Source organism: Styela clava, chromosome 12, assembly GCF_964204865.1.
Source record: "Styela clava chromosome 12, kaStyClav1.hap1.2, whole genome shotgun sequence".
NCBI lineage: Eukaryota > Metazoa > Chordata > Ascidiacea > Stolidobranchia > Styelidae > Styela > Styela clava.
Genome location: NC_135261.1, coordinates 6558036 through 6572730, shown reverse-complemented (window position 1 = coordinate 6572730; position 14695 = coordinate 6558036). Strand labels below are relative to the sequence as shown.

The 14695-nt window shown below is 39.4% G+C and overlaps 1 long non-coding RNA gene across 2 annotated transcripts; it reads right to left on the bottom strand.

The window, feature by feature from the left end:
* Positions 1–1153: 1153 nt before the first annotated feature.
* LOC144430552 (uncharacterized) lies at positions 1154–2029 on the bottom strand. 2 transcript variants are annotated; one of them, XR_013479604.1, is made up of 3 exons: positions 1925–2029; positions 1339–1410; positions 1154–1250 (listed from the first exon to the last, which is right to left on the bottom strand). It is a non-coding gene; the product is annotated as an uncharacterized LOC144430552 (long non-coding RNA). The 2 variants fall into 2 exon arrangements; XR_013479606.1 differs by having other exon boundaries at positions 1824–2023.
* Positions 2030–14695: the final 12666 nt, after the last annotated feature.

Genomic DNA, 14695 nt, shown 5'->3' with positions numbered 1-14695 from the left:
ATGAACCTAAAATTAACAAAAATACTACAGTATAAACTCAATGTTTTTTTAATTACATTTGTCCTGACGTTTGGCATCTTCTTTGTGTCACCAGCATACTAAGGCCAGGCTGAAATGATTTTATAGTACCAACTCTAACTAACGAGGTCACATGATCATGGGTTAATCTTGATCTTTGCGAATGTTTAATTAATTCCAGTAATGCAAAAAAGTTACTTTTATCATTTCATGTATAGATCAGTAAAAATAAAAATGACAGATTTTTTCGACAAGACATTTCACGCTACATTGCATGGCATAGGATTGCTTGAATTATTATTGATATTGATTTTTAGTAACTAAGTCGTTGTATATTTATATTAATATACAAACACATGGAAATTTTCTGTTCGGAGTTGGTCTTCGAATTTGTCATATTGACTGCTGAGCTTATTGTGTTTTTTCATTGTACTGATGGAAATATGACAAATTTAACAATGTGCTTCAGAATTTTGTGAAATGCAGAAATATTGCAACTCCCATTTTCTTCGAAAATGCCACCTTCTTCGTGTACTTTAATTTAATCACTCAAGTGTTTTATTCAGTATTCTTTTGCTAGCTTGATGTGTATTCTTAATTGAGTCAAAATGTGAACAAAAAAAATTAACTTTCTAAAACTACTTTCAGTAAATTGTTTTCTGTGTGAATATTCAATTTCACTTTAAAAGGTTTGAAAAATCTTTTACATTTAAATAAAAAAAAATTCCAAAATACTATTACAATTATTGTTAAGCGTTCGAGGGCCGCACTGGAAGTTCTCTGGGGCCGCGAGTTTGACATCCCTGGTCTAGATTAAAGTTGTCTAAAATATATAACATTATTTTATCATGAATCATGATTATACCCTTTCCTGAATTTCTTCTATAGTACTACCAAAATTTGATGAATCAAATATAACACAGGTGTAGTCAGTGAACCGTAATCCTCATTTTTCAAGCTGTTTTAAGTATGTCTGGCATGTTTTGTGCCTTTTTACAAAGAAGACCGCTTATGCAATCTTACGCTTTGGAATTTTTAGTTATTTCCCTCAAGCCCTGCAGGATGTAGGGGCCATACACAACTTTACCGGAGGGTCAAATGTCTTTGCATTCCTCCATAGGTTGTTTTTCTATTGCAAACATTCATGGAGTATTCTAATCATATTTCTTGGAATCAAACTGTCACTGATATGTCGCCAGACTTCTGATATCTCCCCTTCAGCTACAGTTGTCCTGTGAATAAATAATAGGAAATTGAGGTTAGACGAATAGTTGAAAGTTTTGTTTTATGTCGGCCTAATTTCTTGATTGGTATACTCACTATTATTGCTATTGCCTCTTGTGCTGCAGGAGTCTCACAATGCTTAGACAGGTCTGTCCACAACTTTCACATCTGTAGGAGAGGAGATGTATTAATTTTCGTTAAGAATAAATAAAGCAGTCTATATGATTCAGAATGGAAAAGCTAATAAACCCAATATCTTATGTTTTTTTGTAAAAAATGTTTTACTGAATTTGGTATATAAACCAACTAATAAAGGGGTTTAGTCAGAAAATTATAAGCATTCGTGGCTCCAAATACTTGAGAGATCAGACTATACAATATAGACCGGTATGAGTGAAATTTTAGGTGAACTTGTTAACCCGTTGATTCAATACGCAAATAAAAGTGAATGAGCAATAGTATGTTACAGCAATAAGTATATATCCTCACTGATTAAAAAAATCTAAATGGAGGTGCATGAACTATTTGAAACCATAAGGGGTAAGTAAATATGCAATTTCGGCAGATGGCCAACTACGTACCGTACTGAATTATAAACTTCGTAGTATTTGACAAAAGCTGGCTTTCCCGCATGTACTTAACAGTGCGATGCCCGGGTGTGATATACAACAATAGTATTTACCTTACTTTTTTCCGATTTCTTTTTACCTTCAATTTTCCACATATCATTAAAAACCACAACAATTGTCGAAGCAGGCTCGAACACCATTCGTGCTATGCCTTGAAAGTGTGACGACCCTTGTTTTGCCTGTTAAATGACGTCATGTGATATCGTTTCCATATTTGGTAGTCTAGCAGTTTAGACGCTGCGACACGGTCGATCGGTTCTCGGGGGCAGCGTGTTCGGTTGGTGTATGCTGTGTGTGACAGAGTGCAGTCGTCTGAGTGTTTCGGTTAGATTGGTGGGTTTTGAATGTCTGTGTGAATGCCTCTGGTCTTCAGGGATGTTTGTCTGTGTTGTGTGACTGTCGGATGTTTTGTGCTGGACAGTGGGCTGACGTAGGGACCATGTTATTGTTTTTACCAGTACAGTGCCATTACAGTTCATTTACCGTACCGGTAGTGTTGTATTTTCAGTTTTATCGTGGAATTAGCTTTCATCAGTATTGTTCAAATGTTGTGCACCTATAGAATTGTTCATAGTCTTTTTAAATGCCTGTCATAAGTTACTTTCGGCCTGTTTTGCAAATTGCAGTAGCTAGTTCATTGTACCAGATTCGAGGAGTCATGTGGTTTTTTATTCAGAGTTGTCTTGGATTTCAGGGTTGGTCAGTGTTTTTGTTGTGTATGTGGTCTTTCTTGCATTTTACTGCCTGGTATCTGTTATTTTTATTTTATGCTTTTCGTTCCTTTGGGGAGTGTTTGGTTGTTTTGGATCGTTTACTGTTCGAGTTGTTAATAAATGACATAAAATAGCATAAAGACTTGGACTATTGAGAGAAAACTTGACGTCAGATCATATTAGAAGATATTCTGAACCTGGATAATTATTTCATACATTGCCGGTACGCTACAATTTTTGGCGAGAGCACGCCAGGATATTTTCTATGAACTATGATTTTTTTTCTCTTACTTGGACTAATGGATGATATGTCAAGGCTCTGGTCAATAACCTGCCTGTTTTGTTTTTGATTGATACCGGTGCGGGTGTCTGGCTCATTGACACCGCTGTTTACTCGACGTTGCAGGAAGATTCGAACATTTCGGGGCTGCATCCTGTTCCAGTGCCACTCCGTACTGCCGGTTGCGAGTCATTGGTGTCTCATGGTGTACTTGATGTCAACCTGACGATTGAAAGCTGGTCTGTGGAGCATACAGTTGTGGTCGCCGATCCAGGGTCACGTGCGGGTGTCTCGCTCATAGACACCGCTGTTTACTTGACGTTGCGGGAAATTCGGTTCGGGTGTCTCGCTCATAGACACCGCTGTTTACTCGACGTTGCAGGAAATTCGGACATTTCAGAACTGTATTCTTTTCCAGTACCATTGCGTACTGCCAGTGGCGAGTCGTTAGTGTCTCATGGTGCACTTGATGTCAACCTGACGATTGAAAGCTGGCCTGTGGAGCATACCGTTGCCGTCGCCGATCTAGGGTCACGGATGGATTATCTTGGCAAATTCGTCGAATCGTTTTGTTCTTGAGGGACAGGATGTTAAGGTACAGCACCAAACAGCTTCTCCCTGCTGTCATGGGACTATAGTTGAAGATGTGGTTATACCGGCCGCTCGGGACTGGTTGTTCTAGTTCAGCTACAACAGCCTTGGCCGTCCGGAGATCTAACATAGTAGCCGTTGTTGAGCCAATGGAGATATGCAGCATCAATTTGGTCGCTTCGATGACGTTTGTGGACTCAATCCAGAATGACAAACTTTACGGATGTGTAAGCGTGAGCATGGACACTCTGTGTATTTTGGGGACATTCGTGGACATATTTTGTTTTGACTACTGCTTTTTTGTGGTTCGGATCTTTTTCTAGAGATGAAAACATCCTTTCATAATGTTTCATCTAGAAGAGGGGGGTAATGTGACGACCCTTGTTTTGCCTGTTAAATGACGTCATGTGATATCGTTTCCATATTTGGTAGTCTAGCAGTTTAGACGCTGCGACACGGTCGATCGGTTCTCGGGGGCAGCGTGTTCGGTTGGTGTATGCTGTGTGTGACAGAGTGCAGTCGTCTGAGTGTTTCGGTTAGATTGGTGGGTTTTGAATGTCTGTGTGAATGCCTCTGGTCTTCAGGGATGTTTGTCTGTGTTGTGTGACTGTCGGATGTTTTGTGCTGGACAGTGGGCTGACGTAGGGACCATGTTATTGTTTTTACCAGTACAGTGCCATTACAGTTCATTTACCGTAGTGTTGTATTTTCAGTTTTATCGTGGAATTAGCTTTCATCAGTATTGTTCAAATGTTGTGCACCTATAGAATTGTTCATAGTCTTTTTAAATGCCTGTCATAAGTTACTTTCGGCCTGTTTTGCAAATTGCAGTAGCTAGTTCATTGTACCAGATTCGAGGAGTCATGTGGTTTTTTATTCAGAGTTGTCTTGGATTTCAGGGTTGGTCAGTGTTTTTGTTGTGTATGTGGTCTTTCTTGCATTTTACTGCCTGGTATCTGTTATTTTTATTTTATGCTTTTCGTTCCTTTGGGGAGTGTTTGGTTGTTTTGGATCGTTTACTGTTCGAGTTGTTAATAAATGACATAAAATAGCATAAAGACTTGGACTATTGAGAGAAAACTTGACGTCAGATCATATTAGAAGATATTCTGAACCTGGATAATTATTTCATACATTGCCGGTACGCTACAAAAGCAACACACATCCGCTCGTTTTCGTCTCGTCAAGTATGTGCATTGGAGCGTGCTATCGAATACGATCTTCGGCCAAAAATGCCGGAGTTGCGCATCATGTTGTTTAATGTCATTGGTAAGACTTAGGCCGAGCAACCCATTAATCACCCAAACTCACACGTAAGAACTGCATGTATTTGGTAAATATGGAAATTTTCACCTAAAATAGTTGAAGAGACTCTCAATAATGTTCAAAAAAACGCATTTTAAACATTATTCTCTAACTCACGCTCACGGGAAACCTCATCTTTATAAGTAAAGTTGAGAAATCTTCATTCGTGTACAAAAATTTTCAATGCATAAATAATGGACCTGTTGTTGAATGGACATGAAATGCAAATAGTTTCTATAATCAAATTTTGCTTTAGTGCTCTGTGTAACTATAATTTGACAATTAGTTTGTCAATTTGTACATCATATCACCACTCGGAATTGTTTTCGTGGATCCAAATACCTGAACCTGCCTATTATTTGCATGATTTGTTGTTGGATTTTAAGTTGGTATAATAAAGATGTATTCCTATATTTGACTTTATATTGAGAAAATAATAAATAACAGTTATCGATTATCATGGCGCAATATTTCATTATCTTCCCAGATCAGAAAGATTTTGTTTAAGCGCACCATTGTAACAGCATTGTTGCCAGTAGCTGAAAACCGCTTCATTGAAGCTACTATTGTATTTCTTTTATTTTCAGATTGAATTGAAGCATTATAACATAAATGTTATCATTTTTAGGCTTCGGGAATACCAGTGAACGCACCAAGATGGCGCACAACCTGAACACCGTATTTTTTATTGACCAGACCTGGCATGGCAGGCACACTTTAGTTAGTAGGATATTATTTATCAGGTTTTTAGAATGTTAACCAGGTTCTGAAAATATATATGAAGCCATGAGCTTTTGCTTGAGAAGCTCGTATTTATAAATAATTCGTAACCATCCATAGCGCCTTTAAGCTAACGAAGCCAAAAAGTTCATCAGTAGCAATTGAAACTCCCATTTCATCGATTCAGTCTGGAAGATTTGATGGTATTACTAGAGTTATGGTCCCACTTATGGGAGGTGGAGAATGAAGTTTATCAACTTTTTTAATGCCATGTCATGGAATCCATTGATCACAGTCATAGAAAAGTCGACCATGACAGCGGGCATCGACATTTGCCAAGGAGAAACTAGTCTAGTTCTAGTAACATTGAAAGTAGAAGATTTTCAAGCTAACATTTGTGTCTACATTAAATAGTTTGGTAAAAGAAATAAATAAGACGCCATTCCTGGACGGAACGTACGCTTTTATCATCTAATTGGCATAGTTTCGTGGTATAAAGTCGGTCGTATTGGTCAGTCAAGGGAAGTTTGGGGAAGGGGTTCGAGAAGAGTAGAGATGCGAAAAAATAGGCAATGGATTGGAGTTGGGAGATAAGGCGGTGATACCGAGGAAGTAGTCGGTTTGAGAGAGCGGGGTTTGTAGGTCGAGGATATGGAGGCTGAGGCAGTGGGTTGAAGGAGAGGGTAGTTTGTCGAGTATAGTATACTGAGGGCTCGAGGATGAGGGGAAAGAGAGTTAGTCGAGGATAAGTAGAATAAAGCGATGGGTCGAGGATACGGCGGCAGAGAGTCGGATGCCTTTCAGGTTGCCTTTAAGGCAATGCACCTTGATGCACACCAGCATCCATACTCCGGCTGCCGACGCTAAGCACCAGATTGAACTATATACCTTGAACTATAATTATTTAACTAGCTTTAGAAAATTACAAAAAAAATGTCAAAAACCCGATTCGCCTCCTTTTATAGTTTCCACGAGTAAATGTAATTGTGACGCCACATTAAATAATCAGCTGATTAATTGCCAATTCGTAGAGCCCTAGCAGCATATTCTTGATATTTTATTTTTTGTAACTCGTACATTGTACTATTTTAATTGCATTTTTCCACAATTGCAACGGTTTTGGACTTTATGCTTTACAAAATCGTATAAACTGCTTCTTATTCAAAAACTACAGGGCATTTAAAATCAAATGAGCAATATCTCTACACTGCGATTTTAAACGGTATTCGTATTTTGATACTCAATAGGAATTGTTTTATTTTTCTTTCACTCTCTAAATTCTCTAATTTTAATCTTCTTATTATGATTGCACGCTTATGATAATATTCCGATTGTAGTTCACAAGCTACTCTAAAGTCTAGAACAGGGTGGTTCAAGGTTGTCGGCTCCGGGAGCCACGAAATTATTTTTGCGTTGTTCGCTGGACACAATATTGCCAAGAATAGATAAAGGTGCAATACAAAACAAACATTTTTATTGTGCAATCACAATGATCAATATTTGTCATTTATCGAGCTAAAACATGCAAAAATCATCACAAAACTTACTATACCCTTCGAAGGTATTTCTACAATTACAGTTAGTGTAAGATTTCAAAAACTTCGTAGCGGAAAACATGCTTCCACAAATGTAAGTGCTTTCGAACATCGATAAGATTTTCAATGCACAATCTTAACTTTGAAAAATGCTCATTGCTCACAAGATTCTAAAATGCCGGTTTAAATTATATTCTTTTGTTACCGACACCACTTGCCGACATATCAGGCAAGCATTGTGGTACTTTCTCTCCCATATCCAGGTAAATGTAATACTGTTTATGCTGGTTGCGAAAAAAAGCGCATGAGTTATATTATTATATCAGGCATAGCCAACCTAGGCTTATAGAATCCGCATTCGATTTTTAGTTTTCTATGAGTTCTATATTGTTATTCCCAAACAAAAAGATAGAAAGCCAGTTTATAATTTAGACTAGCCAAGCACATCATTCAACGTCGCTGGTAGCCAGTAGTACCACTAGTCAATTCATTGACATTAGTCGTGTAACTACATATCAAACAATTTTTCAAGTTAATTTATGACGCAGAGACACTAAATGCGACTTTTTTTTATTATACTCCGAAACCCCACGGGCCTGGGTTTGGACCACACTGGATGTTATTTATAACTGCCGCCCCTAAAACTCCCATGTCATCAATTCAATTTCGGGGAATTGACGGAAGACGTATGCTCCCACTTATGGGATGTGGAGAAGGGAGTTTGTCAACTTTTACACGACTTCGTTAAACACCATGGTATGAAATCCATTGTTGCCTCGGTCATAGAAAATCGGTAGTGTCGACGTTCGACAAGGAAATACCAACCTAGTAACATAGCAAAGTATAACATTTTTAAGCTAACATTTATGGCTACATCAAATAGCTTGGCAAACGATATGAATAGGACGACATTCCTCGACGTACGCTTCATTCATCTAATTGGCATAGTTGCGTCGTATAAAGTTGCTCGTATTGGTCGGTCATAGGAAGTTTGTGGGTGAGCTAACAGTAATGAATAGGACTGTGGTTCAAGAAGAGCAGAGATGGCAACAGTAAATCAGCGGGTTAGGGTAGGGAGACAGAGAGGGATGAAGCAGTGGTACTAGAGCAGGCGAGGAAGTAAGGCAGTGGGTTGAGGGTAGGTAGCTTGAGGGGGGTAAAGCAGTGCGTCGAGGGTGGGCAGACCGAGGGGGGTACGGAGGTGAGTCGAGGATGATCGGGAAGGGTAGGCAGGTCGAGAGGGCTGCGACTTAGTAAAGTTAATACATAGAATAAACAGATGCCGAGAAGGCTCCCGGCGTCACCCGTCGTGAAAAAGAGTTTTCAGTGTGCCTAAATACCTAAGCATCTTTGTTTACTCTCATCTTCTTTCAAAGTTTGAATTAAAATGCGCGTCTGTAAGTCGATATTCCAACTTTTACCAGTCTGTTGGAATCACTGGAAATAAATCCATGAATGAAATCTCTTCGCGGCACACCAATATGATCATTCCGCGGCACACTGATGTGCCTCGGCACGGTGGTTTTATTCCGCGAAACGAAATGATTGGTATCGTCCTCACTCTCCTACTGTAGTTCATGTAACCAAGTGACGAAGACCATCAATCCATTAACCGTTCATTTCCACACGGGGTAACCAGAAATAGCCAAATGTGGGGGGGTTCTGAAATTCCTAATTCCCAAGTCAGACCGTAACAACTAGCGGGTCCGACAAGAGGCCGAAAAAAGTGTGGTTTCGGACTACGAAAAATCGCTGTGTATGTTACGGAATGGGGGTGGATTCCTACCTCTATCCCCCCAAACAACGCCCCTGTTCCAAAATTTTATCTTACAAGTCGAGTTATTTTATAATTATGGTATAATATTTATAATTATAACATAAAAATTGCTGGAGATCTCGCCGTCATCATTCATTTGCGTATTATATTTATATTCGTGTTTGTAGATGTGAAATATATGTCTAATTTCTGTATATACTTTAATTATTTCAAATGTTGTTTAAAAGTTTGTGAGTGTAAATAGAATACGCACGCCATAACAAATTCAAAACTCGTAGGTTCATCGAAGTGCAGAGGCTGGTAAAGCGCTGTGCTCTAGATATAATCTTCGTGTAAAAAACATCATTTGCGCGGCGGTGCCTTGTAAGATTATCCTTTAATGGGTTTTAAAAGATGGGCAGCAGCCCTGTATACTTACACCATAGTTATATTGTAGGTCTTCCTTCAATCTTCATTCTGTAAAACACAATAAAAACAAATTAGAATTTAATATAGAATCTAAGATGCAGAGAGTCGGATGCCTTTAAGGCAATGCACCTTGATGCACACCAGCATCCATATTCCGGCTACCGACTATATAACTTGAACTATAATTATCTAACTAACTTTAGAAAATTACAAAACAAAATCTCAAAAACCCGAATCCGCCTCGTTTTATACTTTCCACGGGGAAATGTAATTGTGACGTCACATTGAATAATCAGCCAGTTTTTTGTTTTCAGAAGCATGGACTTGGATGGTGGGCAGGGTTGCCATATTGGCTTTTTCAACGCCAAATTTGCCATTTTTGGCTTTTTTTCAAACGCGTTTGTCGTCAGAATTTCCGTTTGGCTTTTTGGCGTTTTTTTTGGGGGCTTTTTTCAAGTCTATTCTAGTGTCTATTATTAAAATCATATGAAATACAATATTTAGTGTTCAACAACTGAACAATAGTCTATTACCTGTACTTAGCTACTTAACATCAGGCTTTCCTGGAGCATCGATTCCCTTGTTTGTTACTTTAACTCTTAACCATACCCAATAAGAAATAATTGCAGTTTCTGCAGCTGCTCAGACAGATGTTCAAGCGGGGTTGTAAACATTGCCTGGTTTTTATAGTTTTGCGTGTTATTTGTCAGTTTTTGGCTCTGTTTCCAAAAAGTAATTGTATAACTCAATTTTCATTATGCCTGATATGGTTTATGTGAGCTCTAGTTTAATTCTGCAATTGCAGTAGTCAAAATTTAGTCTCACGAACGATGTGATTAACTAGGCTAAAATTACTGAATTAGATATCCGTGGTCCACTTGTGAGCGGCACGGCGTTAGATAATTTTTTAATAAAATTGATGATTTATAAATTTAAAAAGGTAAATTTTTTCTATAGTAAGAAACAATATAGGAAGAATTTTTTAAGGTATATTGCAAGTTTAAGTAGAAACATGTAGGTATATTACATGCTGAAGCAGCACCCTGTCTTGTATATTGAATGGTAAAATAATTCTGTCCACTTGATATTTATTTCACCTTCTACAGTTCTATAGGAACTTTACTTTCTATTTGTGTGCCTCACTGAATGACATGATGGCTTTACGTCTTCATCATCATCAGTACGTTGCCAAGGGCTTAAAATCTGACTTATCATGGGGCTTTTGTACTTAGTAAAATTGTTGGCTTTTTTGTGTCTTGATTTGGCTTTTTTTGATCGCTGGGATCTGGCAACCCTGGTAGTGGGGAATGATCGTAACCGATCAGCGGTCATGTGAACCACCCTCGGAGGGAGTAGAGCTGCAATCCTCTCTGGGATTGAAACCTGTGAAACTCCCAAGGTAATCAGAGATGCGGTGGCGAGCGTATTTCTAGATGGCGAATTCAATTGAATTCTGGTTATTTTTTGCATGACCACTGATGTTAAACTTTAGTTATATATTCAACTTTTCACAATTAGTAATAGATTACCTGCTAATTAGGGAAACAATACCTTATAGCAGTTGTTTATTAATTCCTTACTGTCTTACACAAGTCAAGTCTGCAACTGCAAGTAGGCCTACTAATAACAGTAGTTTGTCATCTGCTTTCCATTGAAATGAAGGAGCTTATGAATATTTAAAGAAATTGATAACGGCACACTATCACCACATTATCACTCACCATCAACGAAGTGCTGTCAGCAAACAGTGAAACACTTATAAAATGGCTTCTGGACTTGACACCAAGCAGTTCTGCCAATGCAATAGGCAATAGATGATATCCACATTGCGCGACGTTCCGGATCTTTTGAAATCAGTGGAATATAACTGAAGATCCATTTCGTTGTCTATACTATACGTACAGCCAACGGAACAAAACGAAATAACCATTTTCAACAGCCAAACAAAACGGAAACGTATAATCCTTACTTGCAACTGACAGGAGCCAAATGGACGTTTTTGTTTTATTGCCGTTCAGTAACAAAGCCACGTGACCCGTGCAAGTCCTCTATATTACATTGTTATATCAGGCATAGCCAACCTAGGCTCATAGAATCCGCATTCGATTTTTAGTTTTCTATGATTCCTATATTGTTATTCCCAAACAAAAAGATAGAAAGCCAGTTTATAATTTAGACTAGCCAAGCACATCATTCAACGTCGCTAGTAGCCAGTAGTAACACTAATCAATTCATTGACATTAGTCATGTAACTACATGTCAAACAATTTTTCTAGTTAATTTATGACGCAGAGACACTAAATGCGCCTTTTGTTATTATACTCCGAAATCCCACGGGCCTGGGTTTGGACCACACTGGATGCTATCTATAACTGCCGCCCTTGCAACTCCCGTGTCATCAATTCAATTTGTGAGATTTGACGGAAGAGTTATGCTCCCACTTATGGGATGTGCGGAAGGGAGTTTGTCAACTTTCACACGAATTTGTTCAACGCCATGGTATGAAACTCATTGGTGCTTCGGTCATAAAAAATCGGTCTTGACAGGCGGTGTCGACGTTCGACAGGGAAGAATCACTCTACTGTACTAACATAGAGTAGTATAACCTTTTTAAGCTAACATTTATGGCTACATTAAATATCTTGGCAAATAATATAAATAAGACGACATTCCTCGACGTACGCTTCACTCATCTAATTGGCAAAGTTGCGTCGTATAAAGTTGATCGTATTGGTCGGTCATAGGAAGTCTGCGGGAGAGCAGTGAGCTAACAATACTGAATATGGCTGTGGTTCGAGAAGAGGAAAGGTGAGAATAGTAAAGCAGCGGGTTGGAGTAGGGAGACTGGAGGGAGCGGAGGTACTAGAGTAGACGAGGAAGTAAGGTGGTCTGTATGTAAGGTGGTCTGTATTGAATCGGAGAGGGAAACAGGGCGGTGTGCCAAGGATAGGTAGGCTGGGGGGTTAAGACAGTGGGTCGAGGGTACGTAGGCTGAGGGGATTAAGGCAGTGAGTCGAGGAGGAGGGGGATAAAGCAGTGGGTACTAGAGAAACCACGGAAGTAAGGTGGCCTGCAGTGAAGCGTAGAGGGGAACGGGCATCGCCGGTTCAACCATTAAACAATATAAGCACGTGCTTAAGCATCCAGCAAAGAGGGGCTCCACAGGAATTTATAGCAGAATTTTATATAGTGAATTCACCAGACGACTCGAAGTTCAAAATGTTCGGTTTTTTCGTCTTCAATTATAATATTAACCTTCTTTATTGAAAATAAACACTGAAACTTGTTTATTGGACACGAAATGGGTCTATGAGTCGCTTTCTTAACTTGTTGTTACCTTTTCTTCCTAGTATTCTCCTTGTTGCTGTATTTTTGTTTTAAAAAAATTCTTTTCTCTTCAACTATTGGACCAATGAATTTGCACTATGTGACGGCCGTCACGCTGATACATTGCGTGCGGCCCGCAGAAATTTTTTTGCGTATATTTGTACCTGATTGCAGAACGTTCTTGAGTTTTTTTTAGCTATTTCAACTGGGGTTGAGATCCCTAGATTTAAACCCCTTTTTTAAGGTTTTGTGCTATTATTTTAGTAAAAACACTCCTCTGTTTTCGAGGGTGGGCCATGTGACAGTAGTGACGAGACGCAAAGCCGACTTAACGCCGCGCAATCCAGTATTTTTTAGCACTCTTGTACCACGTGTCTCTGTCCCACTTCTCCGGAAGACATGGGACACGACATTTTGGAGACACCGGCGTCTGAGGACAAGTGAGACACTATATTTTGATTTTATTGCCAACCAGTAACAAAGTCACGTGACCCGTGCAAGTCCTCTATATTACATTGTTATATCAGGCATAGCCAACCTAGGCTTATAGAATCCGCATTCGATTTTTAGTTTTCTATGATTCCTATATTGTTATTCCCAAACAAAAAGATGGAAAGCCAGTTTATAATTTAGACTAGCCAAGCACATCATTCAACGTCGCTAGTAGCCAGTAGTAACACTAGTCAATAATGTAACTACATGTCAAACAATTTTGCTAGTTAATTTATGACGCAGAGACACTAAATGCGACTTTTTTTTTATTATACTCCGAAACCCCACGGCCTGGGTTTGGACCACACTGGATGCTATCTATAACTGTCGCCCCTGAAACTCCCGTTTCATCAATTCAATTTCGGGGATTTGACGGAAGACGTATGGTCCCACTTATGGGATGTGCGGAAGGGAGTTTGTCAACTTTCACACGAATTTATTCAACGCCATGGTATGAAACCCATTGGTGCTTCGGTTATAGAAAAATCAATCTTGACAGCCGGTGTCGACGTTCGACAGGGAAAATTCAATCTACTGTACTAACATAGAGTAGTATAACCTTTTTAAGCTAACATTTATGGCTACATTAAATATCTTGGTAAATGATATAAATAAGACGACATTCCTCGACGTACGCTTCACTCATCTAATTGGCAAAGTTGCGTCGTATAAAGTTGATCGTATTGGTCGGTCGTAGGAAGTCTGTGGGAGAGCAATGGGCTAACAATACTGAATAGGGCTGTGGTTCGAGAGGAGGAAAAGCGAGAATAGTATAGCAGCGGGTTGGAGTAGGAAGACTGAAGGGAGTGGAGCGGTGGTACTAGAGCAGCCGAGGAAGTAAGGTAGTCTGTAGTGATCGGAGAGGGAAACATGGCAGTGTGTCGAGGATAGGTAGGCTGGGGGGTTGAGACAGTGGGTCGAGGATGAGGGGGAAGGGTAGTGAGTCGAGGGTAGGTAGGCTAAGGGGGGATAGAGCAGTGGTTCGAGGATGAGGTGGCAGGGTAGTGAGTGAGGGTAGGTGAATTGAGGGGGTAAAGCAGTGGGTCGAGGATGAGGGGGAAGGGTAGTAAGTCGAGTGTAGGTAGGCTGAGGGGGATAAAGCAGTGGGTACCAGAAAAACCGAGGAAGTAAGGTAGTCTGTAGTGAAGCGGTGAGGGGAACGGTCAGCGCCGGTTTAACTATTAAACAATATAAGCACGTGCTTAAGCACCAAGCAAAGAGGGGCACCACAGAATTTTATATAGTGAGTACACCAGACGACTCGAAGTTCAAAATGTTTGTTTTTTCGTCTTCAATTATAATATTAACCTTCTTTATTGAAAATAAACACTGAAACTTGTTTATTGGACACGAAATGGGTCTATGAGTCGTTTTCTTAACTTGTTGTTATCTTTTCTTCCTAGTATTCTCCTTGTTGCTGCATTTTTGTTTCAAAAAAATTCTTTTCTCTCCAACTATTGGATCAATGAATTTGCACTATGTGACGGCCGTCACGCTGATACATTGCGTGCGGCCCGCCGAAAAAATTTAGCGTATATTTGTACCTGATTGCAGAACGTTCTTGAGTTTTTTTTTAGCTATTTCAACTGGGGTTGAGATCCCTATATTTAAACCCTTTTTTAAGGTTTTGTGCCTTTATTTTAGTAAAAACACTCCTCTGTTTTCGAGGGTGGGCC